This window comes from Heptranchias perlo, chromosome 15 (genome assembly GCF_035084215.1).
Source record: "Heptranchias perlo isolate sHepPer1 chromosome 15, sHepPer1.hap1, whole genome shotgun sequence".
Lineage (NCBI taxonomy): Eukaryota > Metazoa > Chordata > Chondrichthyes > Hexanchiformes > Hexanchidae > Heptranchias > Heptranchias perlo.
In genome coordinates this window covers 18,205,836-18,233,668 of record NC_090339.1, presented here as the reverse complement: position 1 = coordinate 18,233,668, position 27,833 = coordinate 18,205,836, and positions in this window count along the sequence as shown.

The following is a 27,833-nucleotide window of genomic DNA, read 5'->3' as shown; positions in this document are numbered from 1 at the left end:
GAACTACCAGCCGAAGGTTTGTCTGAGAGAATTGAGTGCCCCGCTGCAAAAACACACCTCTTATCCACATGTATCAATCACTGGTTTAAAGGTCCAAATGAGGGTTGGCTGCTACTCGTCTCCGTTTCCATGGCGTGATTCAGAGGCCACGGGAGACACGTTCAGGGAAAGCTAAAATCATTTGTGTAGCTCAATACACAAAAAGTTAATCCCCTTAAGTGGTTTAAATGCCTAAATTGGCCCTTTAAATATCGGCCTGCCGGCTTTAAGTGCCGGCGGGAATTCCGAGTGTCTGTTGCACACGTGCATCCAAACGCATCTGGGTCAAACCTGGAAGTGAGTGTGTTGGAGCCTGGATGCATTCCTGCTCCGATTTCTTATCATTTTCACTGCCCACCCTCCCCCAATTCACCCGTTCTTGGGGGTTAAAATTACCCCAAATAATCTGAGACAAAATTAATTGTCACTTGGAAAAATATAGGTTAATAAATGACAGCCAGCATAGATTTGTTAAAGGAAAATCATGTTTGACGAACTCGATTGACTTCTTTGCTGAAGTAACGGAGAGGGTTTACGAAAGTAGAGCGTTTGATGTGTATATGGAATTTCAAAAGGCTTTTGATAAAGTACCACATAATAGACTTGTTAGCAAAATTAAAGCCCATGGGATTAAAGTGACAGTGGCAGAATGGATACGAAATTGGCTAAGAGACAGAAAGCAGAGTAATGGTGAATGGTTGTTTTTCAGATTGAAGGAAGTATACAGTGGTACCCCCCAGGGGTTGATATTAGGACTACTCTTTTTGATATATATTGATGGCCTGGACATACATATACAGTGCATAATTTCAGATGACATGAAGGCAAGGCCTTAGAGAGGGTGCAGAGGAGATTTGCTAGAATGGTACCAGGGATGCGGGACTTCAGTAACATGGAGAGACTAGAGAAACTGTGGTTGTTCTCCTTAGAACAGAGAAGGTTAAGGGGAGATTTAATAAAGGTGTTCAAAATAATGAACACCTCTATTGAACACCTCCTGGATTGAGAAGAATGGGCCCATATTCTCTGGAGTTTAGAAGAATTAAAGGTGATCTCATTGAAATGTATAAAATTCTTAGAGGGCTTGACAGGCTGAGAGGTTGTTTCCCCTGACCGGAGATTCTAGAATTAGAGGTTATAGTCTCAAGATAAGGGGTCGACCATTTAGGACCGAGATGAGGAAAACTTTCTTCACTCAGAGGGTTGTGATTCTTTGGAATTCTCTACCCCAGAGGGCTGTGAATGCACAGTCATTGAGTATATTCAAGACTGAGATGCACTGCAGCAACTCGCCAAGACTTCTTCAACACTACCTCCCAAACCCACGACCTCTACCACCTAGAAGGACAAGAGCAGCAGGCACATGGGAACAACACCACCTGCACGTTCCCCTCCAAGTCAAACACCATCCCGACTTGGAAATATATCGCCGTTCCTTCATCGTCGCTGGATCAAAATCCTGGAACTCCCTTCCTAACAGCACTGTGGGAGAACCATCACCACATGGACTGCAGCAGTTCAAGAAAGCGGCTCACCACCACCTTCTCAAGGGCAATTAGGGATGGGCAATAAATGCCGGCCTCGCCAGCGACGCCCACATCCCATGAACAAATAAAAAAAAATATTTGGACTCTAAGGGAATCAAGGGATAGGGGGAATCGGACAGGAAAGTAGAATTGAGGTAGGAGCTCAGCCATGATCTTATTGTGGAGATGCCGGTGATGGACTGGGGTTGACAAATGTAAGGAATCTTACAACACCAGGTTATAGTCCAACAGCTTTATTTGAAAATCACAAGCTTTCGGAGGCTTTCTCCTTCGTCAGGTGAAGTGACGAACCTGACGAAGGAGAAAGCCTCCAAAAGCTTGTGATTTTCAAATAAAACTGTTGGACTATAACCTGGTGTTGTAAGATTCCTTACAATGATCTTATTGAATTGCAGAGCAGGCTCGAGGGGCCGTATGGCCTACTCCTGCTTCTGTTTCTTATGTTCCTATGTTCTTATGCAATGAAGAATTTTGACAGAGCAAATAAGGAGAAACTGTTTCCAGTAGCAGAAGGGTCGATAGCCAGAGGACACAGATTTAAGGTAATTGGCAAAAGAGCCAGAGGCGAGATGAGGAGAATTTTTTTTTACGCAGCACTGGAACGCACTGCCTGAAAGGGTGGTGGAAGCAGATTCAATAATAACTTTCAAAAGGGAATTGGATAAATACTTGAAGGGGAAAAATTTGCAGGGCCATAGGGAAAGAGCAGGAGAGTGGAACTAATTGGATAGTTCTTTCAAAGAGACGGCACAGGCCGATGGGCCGAATCATCTCCTTCTGTGCTGTATCATTCTATGATTCCATGATTAGTAGGATGATATTTTATAATGAAGAGGAATGTTACTGTATTTCTCCGTTGCAATTATAGCATCCTGAACTCAGTGCGTTGGTATGTTAAGTGACAATGGAGTGAACTGACAAATAAATAAATGGCTGTGAGGAAAATTTCAACAGAATCTTCACCTACTATTCAGAAAAATGAAAAACAAATACTGTCAAACAAATCTGGAGTTAAAGCATAGCATATGTGTGAGATAGTCAGAACCGATAAATATCTTTATAATGTTTTTGACAATATGCTGACTTTATTCCGGAACAGAGATCTGTACTGAAATTTTTCAACAAGCTTTTACAACTGTTACCATGTGCAAATTTGCATTTTCTGTCAAATGTGAGGCAGCTACAAAATTCACACAAAAAGTTCAAATACCCAATTAGAGCACAAAGTTTTTCTATTAGCTGCTTTGTGCATCTTTTGAGTCTCATTTTGTGGGCTGACCCACACTGATTCAGACTAATTGCTAGTATTAACATGAAAGTGCATACTTAAATGGATGTACTACTCAGAAGTTTAATTTTTATGACAGATAACAGAAGTGTACCGAGGCTGGATAATGAAAGTGTATGTCATATAAACCAATGAAAATGAACAGCATGAAATTAAAGTCAGTAAATTTTGTGCTGACAGTAATTGTTTTAAATTGTTTCATACCCATGTTGGGGTTTTCTACTCACATAATCAAAGCCTTATTGTCTTGTAATGATATACTGTAAAGAAGTTTGCTATGCTAGACTGCAAAGCAGCAATTACAAGTCGGTTTTATGCTTTGTCTACAACAATTAACCAGCTGTTATTCCTCTGATAAATTACTCAACTTGAAACGTTGTATGAAATACGACCAAAGAGTGGAGAAATACATTGGGAATGAATCAAATTTGCCTTAGCGGGCATTCAGTGTAGTGGTAGGAAGTAATATGCCCGCTAGGCCTGAAGACTATGGGTTTCAATCCTATGTGGGGAGACTGAGATGATGCCTGAAGTCATCCCCATGTCGGATTAAGGAACATTGCTTTGCTCATGGTCCAAAGTCATATTTCCTGTCCGAATGAATAATAAAGATTTCCGCAGTGTGTGCAATAGACAGGAACAGCAAACACTTATGATTTGGCTGATATTACCCATAAAACCGTTCTAGTATTCTATTTCCCTCAGGTATCAATATAACTCAGAGGAGGGATTTCACCGCTGACCTTTGTTAAATATCTTAAAATAAATTGCTAAAAGAATGTTATGTTGAGGAGTATTTACCTCAAAAATGAGACCTTGGAAACTGGTCAAAGAATGATATTACTTTTTAAATAATGCTGAATTGGTCCACTGTCCTCGTGGAGACGAAGTCCCGTCTTTGCACTGAGGACACCATCCAACGTGTTGTGTGGCACTATCGCTGTGCTAAATGGGATAGATTCAGAACAGATCTAGCAGCTCAAAACTGGGCATCCATGAGGCACTGTGGGCCATCAGCAGCAGCAGAATTGTATTCCAGCACAATTTGTAACCTTATGGCCCGGCATATTCCTCACTCGACCATTACCAACAAGCCAGGGGATTAACCCTGGTTCAATGCGGAGTGTAGAAGAGCATGCCCGCAGCAGCACCAGGCGTACCTAAAAATGAGGTGCCAACCTGGTGAACCTACAACTCAGGACTACATGCACGCTAAACAGCGGAAGCAACATGGTGTAGGCAGAGCTAAGCGATTCCACAACCAACGGATTAGATCAAAGTGAATGGTGGTGGACGATTAAACAACTAACGGGAGGAGGAGGCTCTATAAATATCCCCATCCTCAATCATGGCAGAGTCCAGCATGTGAGTGCAAAAGACAAGGCTGAAGCGTTTGCAACCATCTTCAGCCAGAAGTGCCGAGTGGATGATCCATCTCTGCCTCCTCCCAATATCCGCCCCATCACGGAAGCCAGTCTTCAGCCAATTCGATTCACTCCACGTGATATCAAGAAACGGCTGAGTGCACTGGATACAGCAAAGGCTATGGGCCCCGACAACATCCCGGCAGTAGTGCTGAAGTCTTTTGCTCCCGAACTAGCCGCGCCTCTAGCCAAGCTGTTCCAGTACAGCTACAACACTGGCATCTACCCGACAATGTGAACAATTGCCCAAGTATATCCTGTCCACAAAAAGCCGGACAAATCAAATCCGACCAATTACCGCCCCATCACCCTATTCTCAATCATCAGCAAAGTGATGGAAGGTGTTGTCGACAGTGTTATCAAGCGGCACTTACCAATAACAACCTCACCAATGCTCAGTTTGGGTTCCGCCAGGACCACTCGGCTCCAGACCTCATTACAGCCTTGGTCCAAACATGGACAAAAGAGCTGAATTCCAGAGGTGAGGTGAGAGTGACTGTCCTTGACATCAAGGCAGCATTTGACCGAGTGTGGCACCAAGGAGCCCTGGTAAAATTGAAGTCAATGGGAATCAGGGGGAAAACTCTCCAGTGGCTGGGGTTGTACCTAGCACAAAGGAAGATGGTAGTGGTTGTTGGAGGCCAATCATCTCAGCCCCAGGACATTGCTGCAGGAGTTCCTCAAGGCAGTGTCTTAGGCCCAACCATCTTCAGCTGCTTCATCAATGACCTTACCTCCATCATAAGGTCAGAAATGGAGATGTTTTCTGATGATTGCACAGTGTTCAGTTCCATTCGCAGCCCCTCAGATAATGAAGCAGTCCGTGCCTGCATGCAGCAAGACCTGGACAACATCCAGGCTTGGGCTCAGAAGTGGCAAGTAACATTTGTGCCAGACAAGTGCCAGGCAATGACCATCTCCAACAAGAGAGAGTCTAACCACCTCCCCTTCACATTCAACGGCATTATCATCGCCGAATCCCCCACCATCATCATCCTGGGGGTCACCATTGACCAGAAACCTAACTGGACCAGCCATATAAATACTGTGACTACAAGAGCAGGTCAGCGGCTGGGTATTCTGCAGCGAGTGACTCACCTCCTGACTCCCCAAAGCCTTTCCACCATCTACAAGGCACAAGTCAGGAGTGTGATGGAATACTCTCCACTTACCTGGATGAGTGCAGCTCCAACAACACTCAAGAAGCAAGAAGCTCGACACCATCCAGGGCAAAGCAGCCCGCTTGATTGGCACCCCATCCACCACCCTAAACATTCACTCCCTTCTCCACCAGTGCACTGTGGCTGCAGTGTGTACCATCCACAGGATGCACTGCAGCAACTCGCCAAGGCTTCTTCGACAGCACCTCCCAAACCCGCGACCTCTACCACCTAGAAGGACAGGGCAGCAGGCACATGGGAACAACATCACCTGCACGTTCCCCTCCAAGTCACACACCATCCCGACTTGGAAATATATCGCCGTTCCTTCATCGTCGCTGGGTCAAAATCCTGGAACTCCCTTCCTAACAGCTCTGTAGGAGAACCTTCACCACACGGACTGCAGTGGTTCGAGAAGGCGGCTCACCACCACCTTCTCAATTAGGGATGGGCAATAAATGCTGGCCTCACTAGCGACGCCCACATCCCATGAACGAATAAAAAAAAACTTGATTGCAGGAATGCCTAATTGAGACACCTTAAACAAAAAAATGGATGTAATTTCATTCTATTGCTTGTTCAATTAGATTTGCAAAACACTGCAGCTTTGTTCTTTGGTATTGACAATGTTGGTTCCTTTTTTAGAATCATAGAAAGTTACAGCACAGAAGGAGGCCATTCGGCCTATCGTGTCCATGCCGGGCGAAAAAGAGCTATCCAGCTTCGTCCCACTTTCCAGCACTTGGTCCGTAATCCTGTAGGTTAAGTGCACATCCAAGTACTTTTTAAATGAGTTGAGGGTTTCTGTCTCTACCACCCTTTCCAGCAGTGAGTTCCAGACCCCCACCACCCTCTGGGTGAAAACATTTCTCCTCAGCTCCCCTCTAATCCTTCTACCAATTACTTTAAATCTATGCCCCTGGTCACTGACCCCTCTGCTAAGGAAAATAGGTCCTCCCTATCCACTCTATCTAGTCCCGTCATAATTTTATATACCTCAATTAAATCTCCCCTCAGCCTCCTTTGTTCCAAAGAAAATAACCCCAGCCGATTCAATCTTTTCTCATGGCTAAAATTCTCCAGCCCTGGCAACATCCTCGTAAATCTCCTCTGTACCCTCTCTGGTGCAATCACATCTTTCCTGTAATGTGGTGACCAGAACTGTATGCAGTACTCAAGCTGTGGCCGAACCAATGTTTTATACAGTTCTAGTATAACCTCCCTGCTCTTATATTCAATGCCTTGGCTAATAAAGGAAAGTATCCCGTATGCCTTTTTAACCACCTTATCTACCTGTCCTGCTACCTTCAGGGATCTGTGGACATGCACTCCAAGGTCCCTTTGTTCCTCTACACCTCTCTCAGTATCCTCCCATTTATTGTTTGCTCCCTTGCCTTGTTTGCCCTCCCCAAATGCCATTACTTCACACTTCTCTGGATTGAATTCCATTTGCCTCTTTTCTACCCACCAGAGCAGTCCATTGATACCTTCCTGTAGTCTACAGCTTTCCTCCTCACTATCAATCGCATGGCCAATTTTTGTATCATCTGCAAACTTCTTGATCAAGCCCCTCACATTCATGTCCAAATCATTAATATATATCATATATTTGCTCACCCCCCCCCCAGCAGACTGGAAATCAGCAACTAAGCTGGAATTGACAGCTGCACCCTTTAAGGGAAATAACACTCACGTCACACTTTTACGTGTTGATATCTCAATTTACCAGGTTTGGGGCACTGTCTAGTTTAACTGTGGAATACAATTTTGTGTTTGCTGGCCCAAAAATTGGCACGTTTCATTCCAATATGATGGTGTTTCCCTTGGAAAGCATTCACCCTCAAACACTTTACAATAAAATCATTGTGGAATGAATCAGTAAATTCTGCAGTGTCAAATGTTTGGTTAAATTATCCAGTCAGATGGAGCTAGAGTACCTGCATCTGTCACCTGTAGGCAACAAGATAAAAAAACAAGTTTACAACAACCGTGAACCAAGTTTGTATCATTGATCACTGATGGATGTTAAAGCTAGAACTGCTTGAAAACAGTTACTCATGGAACGGTGTGTAGCCCAAGAGAACATGAGAGGAAAATAACTATTTATGTATTGTAACTGAGAACAATGAAATAAAACATAAAAATTCCCCCCATGATTACACTGCTAAAAACTGAATCGTATTATGTCGTTCAAGTTGGCACAAAGCACTGAGCTGTGAAGTTGAGTTACAACAAAGCTGTTAGCAATAAACCATCATATTTCACATATGCTGCACTCCTTATGTGCAATGTCTTTATTATGCAACCGCAAGATGCGGGAAATGCTGGAATTTGCTCAAGAATAAAAATCAAACAGCGTAGGGTATCATCATTTACAAGGATCTGAGCTGCAGGCAGTTTTGTTCTGTGCAGGTCCATGTGATTTCATAGGGTGGTGCGAATTCCCTCTGACAGCTGTGCTTGAAAGAAAGTAATCCCTTTCTGTGATTATTTCCCGTTAGTATTTAAAAGGAAGAATATCTTCCTGATTGGGCTGTATTGGCTGTGGTGTTTAAAAACTGTAAAGTTATTTTGCTATTTGAGAAATAATTGGTAATCGTTACTCAGTTACAGTGAAATCAATTCAGCTCCATGGGCACTATTGCTGTGTGAGATATGTAAATGTATAGGATAGAGTGTAGTATAAAGTCACAACACTAAGAGCTCAATTCAATTAATAGAGGCGATAACCCTGGTTTTCCATACACCTCATTAACTATTTTAAGTACCCGACTGGTTTCAGAGTACATCACATGGGTGCATTCAGCAGCTACAATGACCACAGCTGTCTTTGGTGCAATTGCTAAATCAGATCTCTGGATTAGAACAAATCATCCCTGGATCACGTGAATAAAGTGGCAGACATTGTTTCCCACCACCACCACACTAGTATCTCTACTGTATCAAATGATGAACCGAGCTCATACGATAAAGACCTGATGGAGATTTTAAGTCTATTTCCAGTTTACTGCTAAGACAGACAGTAAACAGCCTAAACTGAAGTGCACTAAGAGACACTATTATGTATGGATAAAAATGCATATGGGCTAACAGCTGCAGTTCAGTTTGCATTTGTTTCAAAATTCTGACCAACATATCCCTTGTGATACAGGACTCTCTCTGGATAGAAACGTCTTAAAATAGAATTCAGTTAAAAACAGCAGCAGTATTCAGAAAAAGGCCACAAGGTGACAGCAGCAATGTCCAAATAAGGCCACAGAGTGATTAATGCTGCAAGCCCTTCGACCAGAAAAACAAAAGCACAATCTTTGTAATAAATATTATGGATTCAAGACGACTAAGAAAACTTAGTTAGGAAAATTTGTGTCAAGAAAAGAAGATTTAAATACAAATAGAATTGTCTGAATCTGTTGTATTCCACTGTAAAAAACATGATTTTCTTTATATTTTACTTGGAGTAGCCAATAGAATGTCTCTCAGTAATCTACTGCGCAAACAAAAAAATCTGGGATTCCAATCATACCAGTCGCATAATGCCATAAACCTTAAAGTCACATGTCATCAATATCTTTGTCATACTGTCAAATTGTCTCCAACTGTGTTCAGCACACCTACGACATTAAAAAGTGAATTTCATTAATTAACCAACTCTAAAATGTAAATAATGACGATCGTAATAAAAATTTAAAATCTTTACCGGTGATTGTAACAAACTGCATATAATTATACAGTTTAAGTTGGCACAAAGCACTAAGCTGTGAAGTTCAGTTGCAACAAAGCTGTTAATGATAAACCAGCATGCTGCACTCTTTATTATGCTAATTTTGAGAGGATGAGAGTGGAACTAGGGAAGGTATACAGAAAAAAAAATTGACAAAGAGATGGAACAGCAGTGGGAAATATTTGAAACAGTAATCAGTAGAATTCAGGAGAAATATATTCCTCTAAAAAGCAAGAACAAACTCGCCAATAATGAAACACCATGGATGAATAAAGAGATAAGGGTAAATTGAAACTAAGGAAAAAGGCATACTCTAAGTACACAGACAATAAAGGAGAAGATGACAAAAGAGAATACGAAAAGGTTAGGAAAGAAGTAAAAAAAAATTAGGAACACAAAGAGGAACTCCAGGATTAAATTATCAAGGAATATAAAAAGAAATAGTAAAGTATTCTACGGACACGCAAATGATAAAAGAAAAATCAGAATCGGGATATGGACACTAGGGGATGCATTAGATAAACTCACAGGTAATGACAGCGAAATGGCAGAAATATTGAATAGTTACTTTGCCTCAGTATTTACCAGGGAGACTAACATGGTGGGCATAACATCAGAAGAAGAGATCAAAAAAGATATTAAATCATTTAAGATAGAAAGGGGGGAGTTAATTGATAAACTAATCCAACTTATCCTTAGAGAGGACAAAACCCCTAGTCCGGATGGATTGCATCCGCGAATATTAAAAGAAGTTAGGGAAGAGATAGCAGAGGCACTATTACACATAAATAAAAATTCACCAGAAAAGCGAATAATGCCAGAGGACTGGCAGAGAGCTAATATTATTCCTATATTTAAAAAGGGAGATAGAACATGTCCAGGGAGCTATAGGCCAGTTAGCTTAATGTCGGTGGTAGGAAAGATAATGGAATCTTTACTCAAAGATATAATAGAAAAACATCTAGAGACTGAAGATATAATAAAGAATAGTCAGCATGGATTTCAGAAGGGAAGGTCATCCTTGACCAAACTTATTTAATTCTTTGAAGAAGTAACAGAAAGAGTAGACAATGGTAATGCAATGGATGTAATATATTTGGATTTTCAAATGACCTTCATTAAGGTATCACATTGTAGACTTTTGACAAAGGTCAGAGCATGTGGAGTCAGGGGACCCGTGGCAGAATGGATAGCAAGCTGGCTACAAAACAGAAAACAGGGAGTAGAGATTATTGGTAGCTACTCAGGCTGGCAAAAGGTGGAAAGTGGTGTTCCACAGGGATTGATGCTGGGACCACTGTTGTTCACAATTTACATTAACGATTTGGATTTGGGAATTTTTTTTTATTCGTTCATGGGATGTGGGCATTGCTGGCAAGGCCGGCATTTATTGCCCATTCATAATTGCCCTTGAGAAGGTGGTAGTGAGCCACCTTCTTGAACTGCTGCAGTCCGTATGGTGAAGGTTCTCCCACAATGCTGTTCCACAGTGCTGGAACAGTAGGGATTTCCAGGATTTTGACCCAGCGACGATGAAGGAACGGCGAAATATTTCAAAGTCGGGATGGTGTGTGACTTGGAGGGGAACGTGCAGGTGGTGTTGTTCCCATGTGCCTGCTGCTCTTGTCCTTCTATGTGGTAGAGGTCGAGGGTTTGGGAGGTGCTGTGGAAGAAGCCTTGGTGAGTTGCTGCAGTGCATCCTGTGGATGGTACACACTGCCGCCACGGTGCGCCGGTGGTGAAGGGAGTGAATGTTTAGGGTGGTGGATGGGGTGCCAATCAATTGGGCTGCTTTACCCTGGATGATGTCGAGCTTCTTGCTTCTTGAGTGTTGTTGGAGCTGCACTCATCCAGGTAAGTGGAGAGTATTCCATCACACTCCTGATTTGTGCCTTGTAGATGGTGGAAAGGCTTTGGGGAGTCAGGAGGTGAGTCACTCGCCGCAGAATACCCAGCCTCTGACCTGCTCTTGCAGCCACAGTATTTATGTAGCTGGTCCAGTTAACTTTCTGATCAATGGTGACGCCCAGGACGTTGATGGTGGGGGATTCGGCAATGGTAATGCCTTTGAATGTCAAGGGGAGGTGGTTAGACTCTCTCTTGTTGGAGATGGTCATTGCCTGGCACTTGTCCGGCACGAATGTTACTTTCCACTTATCAGCCCAAGCCTGGATGTTGTCCAGGTCTTGCTGCATGCGGGCTCGGACTGCTTCATTATCTGAGGGATTGAGAATGGAACTGAACACTGTGCAATCATCAGCGAACATCCCCATTTGTGACCTTATGATGGAGGGAAGGTCATCGATGAAGCAACTGAAGATGGTTGGGCCTAGGACACTGCCTCCAACAACCACTACCATCTTCCTTTGTGCTGGGTACAACTCCAGCCACTTGAGAGTTTTTCCCCCGATTCCCATTGACTTCAATTTTACTGGGGCTCCTTGGTGCCACACTCGGTCAAATGCTGCCTTGATGTCAAGGGCAGTCACTCTCACCTCACCTCTGGAATTCAGCTCTTTTGTCCATGTTTGGAGCAAGGCTGTAATGAGGTCTGGAGCCGAGTGGTCCTGGCGGAACCCAAATTGAACATCGGTGAGCAGGTTATTGGTGAGTAAGTGCCGCTTGATAGCACTGTCGACGACGCCTTCCATCACTTTGCTGATGATTGAGAGTAGACTGATGGGGCGGTAATTGGCCGGATTGAATTTGTCCTGCTTTTTGTGGACATACCTGGACAATTTTCCACATTGTCGGGTAGATGCCAGTGTTGTAGCTATACTGGAACAGCTTGGCTAGAGGCGCAGCTAGTTCTGGAGCAAAAGTCTTCAGCACTGCAGCCGGGATGTTGTCAGGGCCCATAGCCTTTATTGTATCCAGTGCACTCAGCCATTTTTTGATATCACGTGGAGTGAATCGAATTGGCTGAAGACTGGCTTTTTGATGGTGGGGATATCGGGTGGAAGCTGAGATGGATCATCTACTCGGCACTTTTGGCTGAAGATGGTTGCAAATGCTTCAGCCTTGTCTTTTGCACTCACGAGCTGGACTCCGCCATCATTGAGGATGTGGAAGTTTACAGAGCCTCCTCCTCCCGTTAGTTGTTTAATTGTCCACCACCATTCACGACTGAATGTGGCAGGACTGCAGAGCTTTGATCTAATCCATGTTGCTTCCACTGTTTAGCATGCATGTAGTCCTGTGTTGTAGGTTCACCAGGTTGGTACCTCATTTTCAGGTACGCCTGGTGCTGCTGCGGGCATGCTCTTCTACACTCCTCATTGAACCAGTGTTGATCCCCTGGCTTGTTGGTAATGGTAGAGTGAAGAATATGCCGGGCCATGAGATTAAAGTTTGTGCTGGAATACAAATCTGCTGCTGCTGATGGCCCACAGCGCCTCATGAATGCTCAGTTTTGAGCTGCTAGATCTGTTCTGAATCTATCCCATTTAGCACTGTGGTAGTGCCACACAACACGTTGGATGGTGTCCTCAGTGTGAAGACGGGACTTCGTCTCCACAAGGATAGTGCGGTGGTCACTCCTACCAATACTGTCATGGACAGATACATCTGCGACAGGTAGATTGGTGAGTACGAGGTCAAGTAGCTTTTTCCTTCGTATTGGTTCACTCACCACCTGCCGCAGGCCCAGTCTGGCACTTATGTCCTTCAAGACTTGGCCGGCTCAGTCAGCAAATCGGAAATACAATTTCAAAATTTGCAGACGACACCAATTTGTAGTTAATACAAGAGAAGAATGAGTCAAAATGCAAGAGGACATTAATAAACTTGCAGAATGGGCGTGTAATTGGCAAATGAATTTCAATATAGATAAGTGAGAGGTGGTGCATTTTGGTGGGAAGAATAAGGAGGCCACATACTACTTGAGTAATAAGACTCTAAATGGCATAGAGCAGCAAAGGGATCTGGGGGTAGACTGATGGGGCGGTCACTAAAAGTAGCGGTGCAGGTTAATGAGATCATAAAAAAGGCATATCAAGCACTGGGGTTCATTTTTAGAAGGATAGAATTGCAAAGCAGAGAAGTTATGTTAAACTTGTATAGAACATTGGTTAGACCACACTTGGAGTACTGGTCTCCATATTATAGAAAGGACATAGAGCCATTGGAGAGAATGCAAAAAAGATTCACCAGAATCATACCAGAACTCAGAGAATTTACTTATCAGGAAAGACTGAACAGGCTGGGGCTCTTTTCTCTAGAAAAGAGAAGGCTGAGGGGCGACCTGATAGAGGCCTTTCAGATAATGAAAGGGTTTGATAGGGTAAACGTAGAGAAAATGTTTCCATTTGTAGGAGAGTACAAAACTAGAGGTAATAAATATAAAATAGTCACAAGTAAATCCAATGGGGAATTCAGGAGAAACTTCTTTACCCAAAGAGTGGTAAGAATGTGGAACACACTACCACAAGGAATCGTTGAGGCAAATAACATAGATGCATTTAAGGGGAAGCTAGATCAGCACATGAGGGAGAAAGGAATAGAAGGATATGTTGACAGGGTTAGATGAAGTAGGGAATGAGGAGACTCGTGTAGAGCATAAATGCCGGCATAGACCAATTGGGCCGAATGGCCTTTTTCCGTGCTGTAGTTTTGATGTAACTCGGTGTAACTCTTGTGTGTGGCAAGAAGCATGAAGTGATAAGTCAGTCGTGCAGTCTTCCATTTGCTGTTGATATTGATAGCATTTGCTTCCCTTTTGAGGGATGGTTAAATTAGATTGTTGCCTTGGAGTTCACTTCGAGCTGTTACCTTAGATATACTATTTTGATTTATAGGTAAATGGTATGCAATATTAACACTTTTAAATTAGCTTAATTTACCATCTGATTAACTGACCTGATACCTTCTGGAGCCAAGGACTCCTCTCTGCTGTGGTCAACGGGGTTTTTGACCAGGTCAGTGCCATTTCCTGTGCTTCTGACCTGAGAAGTCCCTCTGGTTCTCACTTTCCACCCCACCGCCTACACACTTGCCAGGTCATCTTCTGTCATTTCTGCCACCAACAGCATGATCCCACCACCAAACACATCTTCTTCACCCCTCCCCCCTCCGTCCATTTTCCAGCTGGGCCATTCTCTTCATGTCACCCTGGTTCACACTTTCATAACCCCAAATATTCCAATCTATTTATCATGCAAAGGTCAAGTTCACAAGATAATCCATGAAAGAAGTAGGTCCACTGAGCAGAATGCACAAAACATATTGAGCTATAAATTCAGCTGTGTAGCGCCTGTTGTTTTGCCACTACGCGGTCTCCTGGATGTCCAAGATGGGGTCTGGGATGCGCACTCACGCTTCTAGCATTACATGTGCCAGCCACCATCTTGGTAAAGGGTTTAGCGCACGCGCAGATAACAAACGCAGGCAACGTCTAAAGTAAGGAGAATATGCGTTTGATCAGTGTGAAACGCTGATTTAAAGGGATAGACACTATTTTGACACTTCACGCTCCAATCAATGCACTGTCTTAACCCCGACCATCTGAACATGTCTTAGTGTGCCTGGAGGACCCCCCACCAGCGCTATTTAAAAGGACCATGCAGGATTTACAGGTCAGTTGCTGGATTATTGCTTTTGGCTGCTGATGCATTTGTTACTGTTTTTGGAGGTCTCCTATACTTGAATATTAGGACTAGGGGACATAGAGCCAGGACTTGCAGGAGTAAAGTTGGGAAACACTTCTACATGCAAAGGGTGGTAGAAGTTTGGAACGCTCTTCTGCAAATGGCAGTTGATGCTAGCTCAATTGTGAATATTAAATCTGAACTTGATAGATTTCTGTGACCCAAGGGTATTAAGTGATATGGGGCTAGGGCAGGTATATGGAGTTAGGTCACAGATCAACCATGATCTCATTGAATGGTGGAACAGGTCCGAGGGGTTAAATGCCACTGCCACTTGCTGCCTCCTCTTATGCGTCGCCTTCTCCTGCAAGAAAGTGAGAAGTGTGCTGCAGGATGTCTGGGTGATGTGTTTGTCATGGTTGAATAGCTGCCAGTGTGTGTGGCCTGTGAGTTGTGGGCATGCGGCTTGCAACGGTGGTAATGTGTGAGGGTGAGAGGAAGCATCTGATTGGAAGAGTTGAGTACTGATGGAAAGAGTTTGTTGGTATGTGTGGGATGGGGGTGTAATGCGTGGAGCAGTGAATGCGGCTAGTGGGGCAGTTGGTAGGAGACACCACTTGACAGTTGGCCTCACTCACCTTGACCACTTGTGTCAAAGCATTGAACTTCTTCCTGCACTACATCCATGTTCGTGGTGCTAAACATATCCGTCTGGAGGGTGTCGTGCATTCCCCCCCCTCACCCCGCGGATATAGGATGCCCCTCCTTCTGTCCACCTCTTGCACCAAGGCCTCTAGTGCATCAGCAGAGTACCTTGGTGCATGCACTCTCGTAGGCTGGTACCAACTCGGACCAGCAGATTGGTGAGGTCTGGCATGCAGATTGGAGGATGCGGGGTTTAGTAGTGCGCAACCTTTATTCAATGTTTTAACATAACTCATCAGTTTGTAAACATAGGGACAGGATCTGCATCTGTGTTTTACGTGTGTGATGTCTGATCTCCGTTCAGACTCTGCAGACCCGTATCTTGTTTTTTCCAATAAGAGGTACGGGCTACCTTTTAGAATGCAAGCAATTGACTGGAGATTTGGGCTCCCCCTGCTGGCGAGAAGTGCAAAGTGGTGCAATCCCAGTGCTAATGTTGTCCTTCTATCGGTGAGTGACTTAGCAGCACGAATGTCTCGTGCTGCCTGCGACGGAACCACCTGGCGCGGGTTAATCGCAGACGCAATGCCCGAGCCCGGTTCCGGGGGTTACCGAATTTAACCCCCATTAATACTAGATATAGAATTAATCAGAGCCAGAGGACAACTGCACTTAGTAATGTGATGGCAACTCAATCAGCCAATTACAGTTGACAATTCGTTTTTAGCAGCATCAGAATCCACCCTACAGCAAGACGTAATATCCACTCCCTCCATTGGTGCACTGCGGCTGTAGTAAATATTATCTACAGGATAGGGACATTGGGAACAGCAGTAGGCCATTCAGCCCCTCGACACCATTTAATTAGATCATGGCTGATCTGCACCTCAACTCCATTTACCCTCCTTTGCTCTACATCCCTTGATACCCTTACCTAACAAAAATCTATCTATCTCAGTCTTGAAAGCTCCAATAGTCCTAGTATCCACCACCCTTTGTGTGAAAAAGTCACTCCTGAATGGCCTAGCTCTAATTTTAAGTTTATCACCCCTCGTTCTTGATTTCCAACCAGAGGAAATAGTTTCTCCGTATCTACCCTATAAAATCCTTTTAACATTTTATACACCTCGATCGGATTACCCCTCAATCTTCATACTCAAGAGAGTACAAGCCAAGTTTATGCAATCCTTCCTCATAATTTAACCCTTATACTCCAAGTACAAATACTACTTCTACTTCTAACTGAATTCATTAAATAAATTTGGGCATTTTTTCTGGTATTTCCTGTTTAGGAAAATGCTTGTTTTATAGGATTGGTCAATTCCCTATTTATAACTGGACCCATTAAGTAAGATTGAACCATCTATTAGACAGAAATGGAAAATTATCCGAAATTAGACAAAAGAAGAAAGCAGAAATTGAAAGAAACCTTCTGAGAGTTTAATAGAGAGAAGGAAGCTTAATTATTGGCACTCAGCATGCATTTGCAATTACAATGAATGTGGTATCTTAATTTTATTCAGCTTTTTATGTAGAATATTTTCTTTGCAAGCTTTAATTATATGAAAGGCTTATAAGCAAAATTACAGATTGCATGAAGTCATGGTGGGTAATGTTAACCCCCAAGAACGGGTGGGTTGGGCACGGGTAGGCAGAAAAAATAGTGGATTTTTGGAGTGGGAGTACACCCCGGCTTCAACACACCCACTTCCAGGTTTCACCCAGGCGCTTTTGGATGCACGCACACAGCAGACATCCAGAAGTCCTGCCCCCAATGAAGGCCGGCAGGCCGATACTTAAAGGGGCAATATGCCTTGAAATAGTTGAGGTACTTAATCTTTTGTGTATTACAAAAGTAAAGTAACTTTAACCTTACCTGTTCAGGTTTTTCATCGCTTCTGATGCACGTCAGGTGAAAGCAGGTGGGAAGGACCAGATCCATGAGGTGATTGCCATTATTGCACTGCTTGTTGGCCCGGAGGAACAGGAGTGCTTCTTCCAAGCCCAACATGCTCACCTGGTGTGGTATGGCCCACAATCAGTCAATTCCCACCCCCCCCCGGCCCCGATGCTGGACCCCCCCACCCTGATGCTGGACCTCCCCCGATGCTGGACCCCCCCCCGCAACGGATGGTGTTCCCCTCCTCAACACCGGAACTCCAATTTCTTCTTCCTCTTGGAGCGACCTCTGATCTCTTCCCGGCAATAGCCCCTCCGCCAACCCCCGATCTCCCCCAGCATCAGCCCCCCCTCCCCACCCCTTTCCTCCACAGCCCATAATCCTATCCCCCCTCTTCTCCGATGCCCGGTCTTCCTGCCCGACAGCCAGCCAGCCTGTCAATCAGGCTGGCTGCTGAGCGCAAAGCCCAGAAGTAAAATTTATTCACCTCCACTAAGGTCGCGATCGCAGATTGCCACGCGCCAACCTGCCTTCTGGGTTTCGCGGTCGATTATCTCCTCCCCGCTCCTTTCCCACTTCCATGTTAAAATCACGCCCATATGTCACTACAGGCCTAGTATGTAAAAAGTGAAGAAGAAGCAAAGCTATCCCTCAGGTACAATATTACAGGCTGTATTTTTCCAAAACACAGCCACAGATGATTGAAAACACTTGGCAAAGACTGTGTTTGTGGGTGAACCACTAAAATGCACCATTCTTTAAACAGCATTCTTAAAACACAAAAGTGATCACCAAAGCTCAACTACGCAATTAAAAGATGATAATTTACAAGAACATAAAATATCACAGCGATGCATCACGCTGGGTTGGATTGTAGAATCATTTGGGTTTATGACAGCTGGTTAGACTGAGACCAAAGTGAAACTGTATAAAGTGTTCAAATATACTATTAACTTAAGGGAACCAAATGATCGCGCCTTTTTCTTTTTCATCTATAAATAAAATACTTTTAAAATGCAACTCACAAATAGCGCATGTCAAACCACTAACCTCAAAACTACTAAATAATCACAATATTATGCAGTTGATTATAGTGAAGATTCTGCAACTGAACATCAAAACCATCTCATCTCACCCCACCCCCTCCATTTTTTCTGTGTTATATCGCCCGCTGCTGCCTTACATCACCATGTGTCGCTTTCTGCCAAGACAGCAAGACAGTCTGTTTACCATACTTTTTCAGTGCTGCTCTATAGTTAAATTGTGCATGAAAGTTAATTAGTTACTTTGACATATGCTAACTTATAGTACAAAATGGTACAATCCTCTAATCAGCAGAACAGTCAACTGTAATATTACCATTCTAAGTAATATGTCACAATATGTTTTATTTAAAAACTTGCAAATTTATCTGAGTAAGTTGTAAGGCTATTACATAAGCAATGGATTCGCTCAGTTTAGGAAAATCTGAATTCTCAAATTATGTTCTTGTCTTGAAATTACACAGTTCCACTCGTCGTTTTACATAATTTAGATAATTCAAGATTTCTCCTAAACTTGTTTCAAAGATTGTTAGATAATAATGGTACTCTTTACATTAATAGGAGTGACTGTAGAATTAATAAATGGAAGTTATCAATTATATATATCTTGACATGATCAAGTGTACATTATTATTCAAATTTCTGATTGAAAGGTATTTTTGAGTGAAGAATTAGTTTCTGTATTTTGGATATAATTATATATATATATACTTAAGAGCGATGCAAAGCCGAAAGACCAATCAAGAGGATCAGATCACTTAACAATAACAACTTGCATTTATATAGTGTCCTTAATGTAGAGAAATGCCCCAAAGCCCTTCACAAAAGTGTAGTCAGAGAAAAATGGACGTCAAGTCAAAGAAGGAGATGTTAGGAGGCGTGTATTTTAAAGATGGTTTCAAAGAAGTAGAAGGAGGTGGAGAGGCGAAGAGGTTTATGGCAGGAATTCCAGAGGATCAGGCTGGACAGCTGTAGGCACAGTTGTTAATGTTGGGGCTTAAGGAGTGGGGATGCACAAAAGGCCAGAGTCAGAGAAAGGCAGAGTTTTGTGGAGGGGTTGTAGGGTTGGAGGAGGTTACAGAGATAGGGAGGGGTGAGGCCATGAAGAGAGTTAAACATGAGGATGAGAATTTTAAAATTAGAGGCATTGGGGGATCAGGAGCCAATGTAAATCAGTGAGGACTGGGGTGATAGGTGAGCCGGACTTGGTGCTGTTACATTGACTAAGAAATCAAATAATTTTGGACTAATTCTCGAACTGAGTCTACCCTGCTTCTCCCCTCCTCTCCTGAGGACAATGACTCATGCTGGGATACAGTTCCATAAATTCTGGAAGTCCTTCAGTATTTTATCAAATGGTATTCTTCATGGACGAGTCTCAAAAGTAGTCCACGTAGTGGACTGTCAGGGCTAGAAATTTGGCCATGTAGTGCCCGTTTTTCAGGTGCTACGCTGTCTTGTAAGGTCCCAAAATGGCGTCCGGAATGCGCACGCACATGTGCGTCGGATGCCATTTTGGTAAAGGCATTTGCGCACACACAGACACGAATGCCGGCATCATGTAAAGTAAGGAAAATATGCGTTAGATCAGTGTGCAACGTGGATTTAAAGGGATAGACATCATTTTGGCAGTCAACGGTCCAGCCAAAGAACTTTCTTAACCTCGAACAGCTGAACATGTCTTTGATGGCTTGGAAGACACCCATCAGCGCTAGTTGAAGGGATCATGCAGATGATGCAGGTTAGTGGCTGGATTATTGCTTCTGGCTGCTGGTACAATTGTACATGTTTGTTGAAGCTTCCTATACTTAGAGTTGCTGTAGTATATAAAGAGTGGTTTGGCAGGCCCTGCATTACTATTGGTGTCATTTATAACAATGTGCTGAACAAGATTCCTGGCAACCATGGATAGCCTGCTAGGGCTCCCACTGAGCATAGAACACGACTGGGAGCATGCAGAGAGACCACGCAGAGCAGGTCAAACTGCGAGGAGAAGGAGGAGGAGGCACAGGGCACTAAGCAGGAGGCTATATCCCATGAGGACCTTCAGGGGAACAATACTTTTTTTTTATTCGTTCATGGGATGTGGGCGTCGCTGGCGAGGCCGACATTTATTGCCCATCCCTAATTGCCCTTGAGAAGGTGGTGGTGAGCCGCCTTCTTGAAACGCTGCAGTCCGTGTGGTGACGGTCCTCCCACTGTGCTGTTAGGAAGGAAGTTCCAGGATTTTGACCCAGCGATGAGGAAGGAACAGCGATATATTTCCAAGTCGGGATGGTGTGTGACTTGGAGGGGAACGTGCAGGTGGTGTTGTTCCCATGTGCCTGCTGCTCTTGTCCTTCGAGGTGGTAGAGGTCGCGGGTTTGGGAGGTGCTGTCGAAGAAGCCTTGGCGAGTTGCTGCAGTGCATCCTGTGGATGGTACACACTGCAGCCACTGTGCGCCAGTGGTAAAGGGAGTGAATGTTTAGGGTGGGGGATGGGGTGCCAATCAAGCGGGCTGCTTTATCTTGGATGGTGTTGAGCTTCTTGAGTGTTGTTGGAGCTGCACTCATCCAAGCAAGTGGAGAGTATTCCATCACACTCCTGATTTGTGCCTTGTAGATGGTGGAAAGGCTTTGGGGAGTCAGGAGGTGAGTCACTCGCCGCAGAATACCCAGCCTCTCACCTGCTCTCGTAGCCACAGTATTTATATGGCTGGTCCAGTTAACTTTCTGGTCAATGGTGACCCCCAGGATGTTGATGGTGGTGGATTCGGCGATGGTAATGCCGTTGAATGTCAAGGGGAGGTGGTTAGACTCTCTCTTGTTGGAGATGGTCATTGCCTGGCACTTATCTGGCGCGAATGTTACTTGCCACTTCTGAGCCCAAGCCTGGATGTTGTCCAGGTCTTGCTGCATGCGGGCTCCGACTGCTTCATTATTTGAGGGGTTGCGAATGGAACTGAACACTGTGCAATCATCAGCGAACATCTGACATTATGATGGAGGGAAGGTCATTGATGAAGCAGCTGAAGATGGTTGGGCCTCGGACACTGCCTTGAGGAACTCCTGCAGCAAAGTCCTGGAGCTGAGATGATTGGCCTCCAACAACCACGACCATCTTCCTTTGTGCTAGGTATGACTCCAGCCACTGGAGAGTTTTCCCCCTGATTCCCATTGACTTCAATTTTACTCGGGCTCCTTGGAGCCACACTCGGTCAAATGCTGCCTTAATGTCAAGGGCAGTCACTCTCACCTCACCTCTGGAATTCAGCTCTTTTGTCCATGTTTGGACCAAGGCTGTAATGAAGTCTGGAGCCGAGTGGTCCTGGCGGAATCCAAACTGAGCATCGGTGAGCAGGTTATTGGTGAGTAAGTGCCGCTTGATAGCACTGTCGACGACACCTTCCATCACTTTGCTGATCACTTCCACCTCAATGAGTGAAGATCAATGCATCCGATGGCTGCGGTTCACCAAAGAGGTTGTGATGGAGATATGTCAACTGCTGCAGCCACAACTGCAGCCTCAGAGCAGGGCAAGGACATCATTGCCTGTGGCTGTCAAGGTAACAGTGGCGGGGAACTTTTACCGCTCTGGAACCTTTCAGGCCTCTGCTGGCGATATGGGCAACATCTTGCAGTTTTGCTGCTGCAGAAGGGAGGTCACAGAAGCATGGAATGAGCTGCGCAACATGTTCATCACGTTCCCTCTTGACAGAGAGAAGCAGAAGGAGCGAGCATGAGGGTTTGCTCACATTGCAGGCTTCCCCATGGTGCAGGGTGCCATTGACTGCACGCATATTGCCATGCGTGCTCCACATCTCAACTTGGCCATCTTCATGAACAGAAAGGGGTTCCACTCCCTCAATGTGCAGCTGGTGTACGACCACATGCAGCGCATCATGCAGGTCATTGCCCATTACCCTGGCAGCAGTCACGACACCTTCATTATGCGGCAGTCCAACGTCTTTGCACCGACATGGCAAGTCAAAGGCTGACTACTGGGTGACAAGGGCTATCCCCTCATGAGGTGGCTCATGACTCCGGTCAGGCACATCGCACAAATGCTGAGCAGGCATACAGCGAGAGCCATGCGGCAAAAGAGAATGTTATCGAGCACACCGTAGGCCTCCTTAAGCAACGCTTCCGCTGCCTGGACCGTTCTGGTGGATCCTGCAGTATTCCGCTGAGCGGGTGTCAAGATTCGTTGTTGTATACTGCATGCCGCACAACCTCGCCCTTATGAGGGAACAGCCCTTGCCACCGCCTATCCGGCAAGACTCTGAGCCAGAGGCAGAGGAAGAGGAGGAAGAGGCTGAGGAGGAGGAGGAGAAGGAGGAAGAGGCGGAGGTGGAGGAGTAGGAAGAGGCTGAGGAGGAGGGGGAGGAGACAGAGGAGGAAGTGAAGGAAGAGGTAAGGAGGCAACAAGGTGCACAGGCCCTCTCGACCAGGGCTCTGCGTACTCACCTTATTCATGAGCGATAGCACAAATTTCAACAACACCTCCCAACTCACCAACAGTCCTACACTCCCCACCAGTCCTCTCCCACATGGCCATCAAATCGCCCCCGATATGATTACACATTGCTTCTTCCCGCAGCTCATCGTGTAAATAAAAACCACCACCAACTGCGACTTCAAATCCAAATTTATAATGTAACACATTAACTCAAGTATCAAGAGCATGTGTGGTGGGAGGCTGCTGGCCTTCAATTGAGGAGCGTGCAGATGGCCTTGGGGGGCCCGCCTTCAGGCTGCACCATCTCGGCATGGGCTGCAGCAGTCTGGGCCAGCTGGCTGACAGGCAACAGCAAGGGCACTGGCGGATTGGCAGGGGTGGGAGTAGGAATGCTGTCATCCTGGGAGAGGACAGCAGATTCGACTGCCATGGCACCACTGCCACTCTCCCAGGGCGGCGCCTCAGCACTCCTGGTGATCAGCTGGAGAACAGATTGCTGGAGTGCTGTGATGCCATTGAAGCCCCGTTCCACAGTGGTCCCCAATGCACGATAGCATCAGTCTGAGCTGCCATAGCAGCAGTCTGAGCTTCAACTGAAGCATGCAGACCTTTGATGATATCGGGCTGTGCTGCAATGGAAGCCGCGACATTGGTCATTAGACTCTGCATCATGGTGAGTTCCACAGGTGTGCTGATGGAAGTGACCACCCGTTCCATTTGGGTAAGGATGGGCTCCAAGCTCTGCACAAAGCCCTGTGCCAAGTTCGAGGTGGACTCTACCATGTCCCTTGACATTGTGCGCAGGCTTTCTGGCAGGTTTTCCAGTGCACCAAGCATTTGGGTATTTATGTCCATCAGCCGTCTTCTGTAGCCTGGCCCATCGAAGTCATCATCTGACTCCCCGGCATCAGACCCATTGTGCGACCTCACCCTCCGACGAGCTGGCACCTGTGGTATCCGTTCCCCCCGCCCTGGCTCCTGCATACTTGTGCCTGGTGTCTTACCATATGCAAATCCCTCCTCTAACCTAGCCTCTAAAAGACACGCAGTGTCAGTCTCTGAGCTGGCGGATGTGAGCATCAGATCAAGTGACGGTGTGGCTTCAGTGCCTTCCTCCTCCTCCTTCTTGGACGGTGCCGGCTCCAGTTCTTGGATACCTGCAATGTAGGGAGACGGGTTGAGTTGTGGAGCGGGGAGAGGAGCAAGAAAGACGTATGTGCTGACACCAGCTGCAGCATATGAGTCAGAAAAGATTGTGGGATGAGGGAGATGTGGGAAACGAGAAGGAAGATTAGGTATGCGGAGACCCTCATTGTCGGGACCGCCAGCACTGCCAGTGACCACGGCCGCAGCGATGTCCCGCCCAATGATGCCCAGCACGGTCTCCTCCAAGGGGATGAGGCATGCCTGTCTTCCCTCAGGTCTTTCGGTGTGCCAGCTGTTATGCACCACTTTCTCCTGCAAGACAGAGAAGTGTGTTAGTGAGTGTTCTGCAATGCATTTGGATGATGTGCCCATCATGGTCGAATAGCTGCCAGTGTGTGTGACCTGTGAGTGGTGGGCGTGTGGATTGCAAGTGTGCAACTATGTGAAGTTGAGATGCAGCATCCGACATGCAGCGTTGCGTACGGATGGGCAGCGTTTGTTGGTGGGTGGGTGAGGGGAGATGTCATAGCTGGAGCAGTGCTGTGGTTGGTAGGATGTTCCACTTGACAGTTTCATTCACTCATTTTAACCACTCATTTCAAATCATTGAACTTTTTCTGGCACTGTATCCACATGTGTGGTCTATGCTCCTGCCATTCACCTCCATGGCCACATGCCCCCACTGCCTCCGCAGCTGGTGCCTGGAGGGTCACCTGCCATCCTGCGGGTACAGGATGGCTCTCCGTCCCTGCACTCCCTCCACTAAGGCCTCCAGAGCACTATCAGAGAACCTCGGGGCTCGCTCCCTTACCGCTCCAGCCATTCTGCCTGACATCCTGCACTGCTTCCATTGATAGTGCACCTCCCCTTTAAGAGGTGCAAGGTGCCTTTACCTAGTATTGGCCACGCCCCATATCGGGCTTCCTGCTGGTACGTGCAGCCACTCAACAGCACGGGTAGCACTGGCTGCACGTGGAAATCATGGTAATGAGGATGCAACACGAATCCCGCGCCCGGTATCGGGTCTTATCGAATTTAACCCCCTAGGTGTCATCAGAACCAAGTTCAATCTAGTCTTTCCCAGCATCTCTCGACTATTGTCTTCTATCCAGAGTCCTTGGCTGATTTTTTTTTCGTTCTCACTAAACCAGGAGGCACTTTGACCAATTCCAGAACCCAACTGCTGCCCTCAATAAGTTCTCCTTAACCAGTTTAGACCATAGACCAAATGTGGACCTTTCTGGACTGTATAGCTCAGTACTGTATTTACCTATTGAACCATCAGAGGATGTTCCGAGTCACATTCATTACATTATGGAGCCAGTAATGCAGTCCTAGCATTATTAGAAGCTGGCTGCACCTGCGTCCAACTGAGCTGATGTTCCACCAAGGTGCAAGGGCAGCTGATTAAAATATTTTTCACGTACTCCCAGCGCATAATGTATTGGGAGTGTACCAAGTTTGTGGGGCTGCACCTAAAAAGTAGAGGTCCTTTTGAGAGAAGAGCAGCATCCCACTTGGCAAGGATTGGCATTTTGAGGTCCAACAATGACAGAGTGGGACGGCTAAGGTGGCCCAATTACAAGGGCAAGGCTACCCAGAAAAAATATGTTTTTTATTCCAATGGGTTGTTATTGGGCACTGACCTACTGGAATGCTGCTCAGGTGCTCCCCTTGCATTCTGTGGAGGCCTTTGAATTTGAATATTCCCTGCGATGTTAATGAGGCCTCTGTGCAGTTTGCACACTACATGTTGATCAGGGAACATCTTGGGCATGGCGCAGGTCTTAGGCTCTGTGCCCAATAACATGGGAAGCCAGCAGCCAATGTGCATTGGCACGGACACCCCGCATCGACCCATATGTTTCTTACCGTGGACCTTTCCTGATGTTGGCAGAAAGTCAGGAATTTGACAGGGAAGCAGGTGACCATCTGTCGTTATAATATCCACTTACGTTGCAGACGAGCTGGGGCAGGCACGACTCCAAAACACATACAACCCTGATTACCAGCCTCTGTCTGCAGGTGAAATTTCTAATTATTGATGGGATATTATGGGATGGCCAGCTTTTTCCAATTATTAGAAATTAAACGGCGATACTGCAGGCTGCCTGGGCTCTTCTTAGAAAAAATTTTTTAAAGGTAAGGTTTCCAAAGTGTGCTGCAACATAGTTCATTCGGGACCACTCCAGGTGATCTCTCCACCGAAGACGAACTCCCAAATTCCTTGAGTAAAAATGAGCAAAATTATATTGCATGCTTGGCATCAGAATGGTACAAAAGATTCTGCCATACAGTTTCCAAAGGTGCAGCATCACAGGGGCATAAGCCAATTCACAGCCAATTGCTTGAGTCTGAAAAAATAAGCGACGTATAGTAATAACAGACTTGGTATGGTTTTTAATTCTTAATTCCATATCTCAGCCTTAGTTAGAAAACTCAAAGCAGTTTGTGCAGAGCACCAAGTAAGACTGAGGGTAAATTCCAACTTGGTTTTCACACCTCTATATTTTGTTATTCATATGTACAGTTCAAGGTCAGTTGGTGAAAGGATAAGTGATTGACATAACCTTCTCCAACCAATAAAACTGAGTCTTTCAAACTCACAGATTGAAGAAGGAATTAAATCTTCTTTTACTGTACTTTCAGATGCCTTGAAGGCAAAAAGCAATAAGCATCACACACAAGAGATCAAAGGTAGTAGCCAATAACTACAAACAAGCATCCCACTGCCAATCATGTCAAAGCTAATGAAAACCATACTGAAGGAGAAGCAGTCACAATACTTTAATCACAACAGTCTGTTCTTTGTCAACTTGGCTTCAAAGCAAATTGGTCATCTTTTGTTGTTCTTAATCTCATGATACAAAAATATGATAATTCTCTTGATTCTCCGGAGGTAGCTAGGGCACTAGTCTTCAACCTTTCCAGAGTTTTCAATAGGATTTACCATCTTGGCCTCATCATAAGCGGTAGAACTTGATATGTAACATCCTCACATCGTGCAAACATCAAATCACAATAAATGGACAGATCTCATCTTCTTGCAATAACCATCCACAGGTCCCTTGGGGAGTTATACTTGATTCCACGCTATTTCTTATCTTAATCTATGGTCAAAAGCAACAATGTCCCCTTTGCTGACACTGCTACCAATTATAACAACAACTTGCATCTATATAGCGCATTTAAAGTAGTAAACCATCCCAAGGCACTTCACAGGAGCATTATCAAACAAAATTTGACATCAAGCCATGTAAGGCAATATTAGCACAAAAGAGGTAGGTTTTACATAGTGTCTTAAAGGAGGAAAGAGAGGTCGAGAGGCGGAGAGGTTTAGGGAGGGAATTCCAGACCTTAGGGCCTAGGCAGCTGAAGGCACGGCCACCAATGGTGGAGTGATGAAAATCGGGGATGTGCAAGAGGCCAGAATTGGAGGAGCGCAGAAATCTGGGAGGGTTTTAGGGCTGGAGGGGGTTACAGAGATGGGGAGGGGCGAGGCCATGGAGGGATTTGAAAACAAGGATGAGAATTTTAAATTTGAGGTGTCGCCGGAATGGGAGCCAATGTAGGTCAGCGAACACAGGGGTGATGGGTGAACAGGGCTTGGTGCGTGTTAAGATACGGGCAGCAGAGTTTTGGATGAGTTCAAGTTTATGAAGGGTGCAAGGTAGGAGGCCGGCCAGATAAGCATATAGAATATTTGACTCCGATCTCGGGATGAGTAGCACAGTAGCTTGGACATTGGCCTTTCAGTTCTGAGACCTGGGCCTAAATTTTAACCCCACAAACGGGTGGGTTGGTTGGGGGGGGAGGGTGGGAAGGTAAAAATTGTAAAAAACTAAAACCTGACTCCAACTCGCCTCCAACCGCCCACTTCCGGTTTTAACGAAGGCG